Genomic DNA, 5,097 nt, shown 5'->3' on the forward strand with positions numbered 1-5,097 from the left:
ACTATTGGAATCAGTTTACGCGGCGGACGTTGTTAAGCGCAACCGGCAATTCATACTTGTAGTCCGGGAATGTGTCACATCTCTTACACTGTCCTGTCTACTCGATGACGAGCGTCACGACACACTCCGCAGCTCAATTATTGCTTTGTGCAGTGAAGTTCACCCAATGGATGGACCGCCTGCTGTCATTCGAACTGATCCAGCTCCCGGTTTTGTAGCCCTTGTTAATGACAGGTTTATGAAACAAAATGGTGTAGTTATTGAAATCGGTCGAGTCAAGAACAAGAATAAGAACCCAGTTGCAGAAAGAGCTGTTCAAGAACTCATAACTGAGTTACTGCGTCAAGACCCTCAGTGCAGTTACGTCTCGCCCCTCAACCTTTCTCTTGCCACTGCACGTCTGAACTCACGGATCAGAACCAGAGGTTTCTCCGCCAGGGTAATGTGGACACAACGCGACCAGCACACAAACTCTCAGTTGCCTATACATGACATGGATCTAATTCTTAGTCAACATGGCCAACGTGTGTCCAATCATTTATCAAGTGAAGTCTAAGACTCCCACCCTCAAGCAGGGTCTGACACCTGACATTGATGTAGGAAGCATAGTCTACATTCACAGCGATGGCTCCAAGTCCCGTGCCCGTGATCGTTACATTGTCACAGCAGTTGACAATGACTGGTGCAACGTTCGTAAATTCACCGGATCACAACTTCGAAACACTTCCTATAGAGTGAAAAGTCGGTGTTACTCTGTTACAAAACCTTCACTGCAACAAGCATCCACTTTGTCGGCTGATCTTCAATATCTGCCAGTGGGAGATGAACATGACAGATTCCCAAAGTCTCTACCTCCTCCTCCTCAACCTCCTCCTATACCAGATGTCATCATGGAGCCCCTACACCTGCAGAGAGCTGACCCTATTATGCTGACATGAATTCATACCCGTATCGCACTACTGGTAACACTGACTATCCAGAAGATACTTCAACAGACTCCCCTATCGATCAATCAGAACCTTCTATGTCTCCAAAGTTGCGTCGGTCCAGTCGCAATCGTCAGATGCCATGCCACCTCTCAGACTATATCCTTTACTAGAGTAATGTGTGTGAGCATCCTCTGGTGATACTGTGTTACATATATCAGTTGCTTTATGTGATGGGGCAGAATAATCCCCGAGACTGGAGGGCAGTCTACTCAGTGATGGTCTCTCATTTCCTTTTCAGTTTGTCAGTGTTATAATCCACCTCTACAGGACATATTTGTTCCAAAGAGTCTAAACGACAATTTACCATTTGTTTACTGTTATTTGGTTGTATTTGGTATTCCCCTTTCATATGCAAACATGTGTGGATCCCATCCATAATTTTTTTTATAAGACGAAAGAAGGAGAAGTTACGCCAGTTGGCAGTTAGTTATTAGCGAGTTAACACAATGACTCTAAGAGTTATCTCCCTTAAACATAAACTCGCTTTCCCAGTTTTATGTTCGGTTCTTCGGTCTGTCTGTGTGTCGCCTTGGCTTCGACAATAAAGTGTTTGGATTTGATTGCACGTGTCCTGGCTGTTTATCGTGGAGGCGGAACCTTCTCCATTACATGTTCACCAGGGTATATTTCAATTTGAACCCATGAAGATCCGGGTTAGAATTGGTCATAACAGCCGACTAACCGAAACGGGTGGACAGGCTCGCTGGTTCACACATGTCATCGTATCCCAATTGTGTATATTGGTGTTCATGCTGTTGATCACTGGAATGCCTGATCCAGACTCGATTATTTACAGACCGCCACCATATATAGCTGGAATGTTGCCGAGTGCGGCGTAAAACAACAAACACTCAATGAATATTGCAATTGTGGGTGTTAGCAATGACCAAAGTAAATATCACAAGAAATTTTATTTCAATGTCCACAAATAGCATACAAAGTAAAACACCGCTGTGTCGAAGTTGAAGAGATTGATATACATACTTCGACTTATCCGAGGTTAGACACAACGCAAAAATATGACATAAGGATGGACACACCGGGACAAACTTTTTACTTCGAGACAATTGTACGTTCGACTGCTATAAATTAAGTACTTAGAGCACATCAGCATTTCATAGAAATACGTCATAAGGATGTCTTGAAACTGTCATATAGCCGACAGTGTTGTATGGTCATACTGCTGAAACTATTCCTTTTATTTGCGCTGTCCTTTACGTAACAGGCTTCAGTAACCCATGCTTGTTGTCAGAGACGACTAATAGGAGCGGGTGGTCAGGCTCGCTGACTTGGTTTAGACATGTCGTCGTATCCCAATCACGTAGATCGATGCTCATGCTGATCCAGGCTCGATTACTTACAGACCGTCGCCATATAGCTTGAATATTAGTGAGTGCGGCGTTAAATAAACCAACCAACCCTTTACAACCAACCAAACAACAGGTTGGACGTTACGTGCAATATACAACTCCGGCGATGAGGTTGTACATGCACATTTGAACTTCGATTTGCGTTAACCATTATGAATATAGATCGGAGGGTCGATGTCGTGCTCTGAAGGTTAACTTATGTGAGGCACAGGTAAGTATTTATCGTGCAAGACTTGATGTCAGCTTCTAAAAACCTATTGATACATCATAAAGTAATCCATTCAGGTATGCATACATGGAGTAACGTGTTATGCATGTGACATTAGAAACACGAAATATGTTTCGGAAATTAACCTGTCGCCAGATATGGTGGTAATGTCTTATTGTATCGATGTGGAGAAGTCAGCAGTAATGTTTGTTCCTATAAATATTAAACCTCTGTCGTAAAAAGAGAGGCAAACGTTCACCCCGGTGTGTTAATTAAACGAACATTAAATTGTTAGAAGACCTTATGACGTAGTTCAGTAAATTGATCGTTATTCCACACATATTTCGTGTGTACTCGTCAATAGTTTTTGTGTATTGTCCAAACTCACGGATATAATCGCTGTACACATCAACTGTCTTCCGGGTGGATCTTCACGAACTGTCTTACTGGTGTATCGTCACGTCAACTGTCTTCGTGGTGTATTGTCTAAATTAGATAATATTTTGGGTATACTTTATTAATTGTCCTTTTTGAATATTTTTTTAATTCCGCGCAGTTTGTGTACTCACACTAACTGTCTTTGCTGTGCATTGTCTAAATACAAAATACTTCGTATGTTCACGTCATCTAGCCTGGTGTTCTAATGCCTCTAGTCTTTGTGAAATATCTTTGGTTGTATTTCATATCCCGAATATGTCCACGCCAAAGCTATGTCAAATCTTGTCACGTCAAATAGATGACCCTGATGATGCTTGTATACTAAAGTACTGTTGGAAATAGAAAAAAAACTGTTTTTAGGCTGTAACTCTGTATCCCTAAAATTTACACAATTGCAAATAGCATATGTCGAAATAACCCACTTCGGCCTAACTGGGCGTTTAGTGGGATGCGTAATACGATATCCAGAAAAGCATGTTTACTCGTAAAATCGGGCAAAACGTAGAAAAAATACGAATAGCTGCTGAAAACAATAGATCAGACTTTAGATGGCAATTAGGTTGCTCAGCCAGGTATGACGACGGACCGTCGACTCACCTGGCATGAAATGCACGTGCTGTCTACAGGCACAAGGGGGTCATCTCATAGACAGTACTATGGTATTCATTTATGGCACACGTATTGTTTGTGTCCAAGGCAATGGTCGTGTTGTTCTTGTTGTCAGTGAATTCATGTCCACATGTCCCTTGTGTGATGTCCACGATACCAATGGTACTTCATTTATTCAATTCTACAAATATTCTGTGTTTACAAGTCAGTGGCGCTTTTGGTATTTCATCTAGCCACTAACTGCCCACACATTATCTGTTGAGGTGAGGTGAAATTTGGTTTAACGTCGTGCTTAAGCATATTTCGCTCATATGACGACATGCATGCGTGTGTATGTGCGGCTGTTTGTACTAGCCCAGACTGAAGCTGGTTTTATAGTGCTAGCCCACTGAGATACCATGCCGCAGTGAAGCATGAATAGCCCACTCAGACACATTATACTGACTCCGAGCCGAACAGTCCTTGTTGTACCTATTAATGCCGAGCGCCAGGCAGGGACCAATAAGTACCATATCTTAACTTCTTTTGGTATGACGCGGTCGGGGATCGAACCCGCGACCTTCCGCTCTCCAGGCGGACGCTCTAACCACTACACCACGGAGGCGATCCATTATCTGTTGAAGATAACATCTCTTACATTATTTCATCTAATGTCAATTATACTACTCATACTTTGCTAAGGATCACAAAAAATCACAACTTTACTTAAACGTAGATTTATAATTTGAAATTGTATCCATTTGAAATTGGATAAATAATGATATGGTAACCCCTCTGTAGGAAAACAGTCACTCCAATCTAACCTTATGCACTTGACACATGAGTAACCATAGACATTGTATTCATGGCAACAATCAACCATTTTGCAAATCATGGTACAGTCATTGACAAGTACACTACACCTGTCAATAGCAGGTACGGGATCCACAAGACGAAATGACAAACTGAAACCTAGGATCCATGCTTACAATAAGCTTAGATATTTAAACCAAATTTGACACCATATCATAGTTTTCTGTTGAATCCATGATTTGATCCTTAGCAAAGTGTGAACAGTATAATTTCAAATATGGTCTGTGTGTCAAAGTCAACAATCCTGATGGTGTTTTGTCTCCTAAGTACTTAGAAACACACTCCTTGTGTTCACGACAATAATTTATAGTCAAGGCGGTATTTTATCTGTTAGTGATTTCACGTGTTGTTTAACTCCGCTGCAGCATGTATCTTTATTTTCACGAACGTTGCTCTGCCTGTCCGTCAGCTGTCACGCTTCAGGTGTGCCTTGGTTGGCGTTCCTGGATGACATTTTGTCTCTACAAACAAAATTGAAATGCATGGACCAACAAGTACCATATTTTAACGTCTTTTGGTATGACGCGGTCGGGGATCGAAGCCGCGACCTTTCGTTCGCCGGGCGGACACTCTAACCACAACACCACGGAGGCGGGCTCTATACGTATGAAGATAGCAAGTAAAACACAGT

The sequence above is a fragment of the Haliotis rubra genome, unplaced genomic scaffold (genome assembly GCF_003918875.1).
Source record: "Haliotis rubra isolate DU_JTF1 unplaced genomic scaffold, ASM391887v1 Scf209, whole genome shotgun sequence".
Classification (NCBI taxonomy): domain Eukaryota; kingdom Metazoa; phylum Mollusca; class Gastropoda; order Lepetellida; family Haliotidae; genus Haliotis; species Haliotis rubra.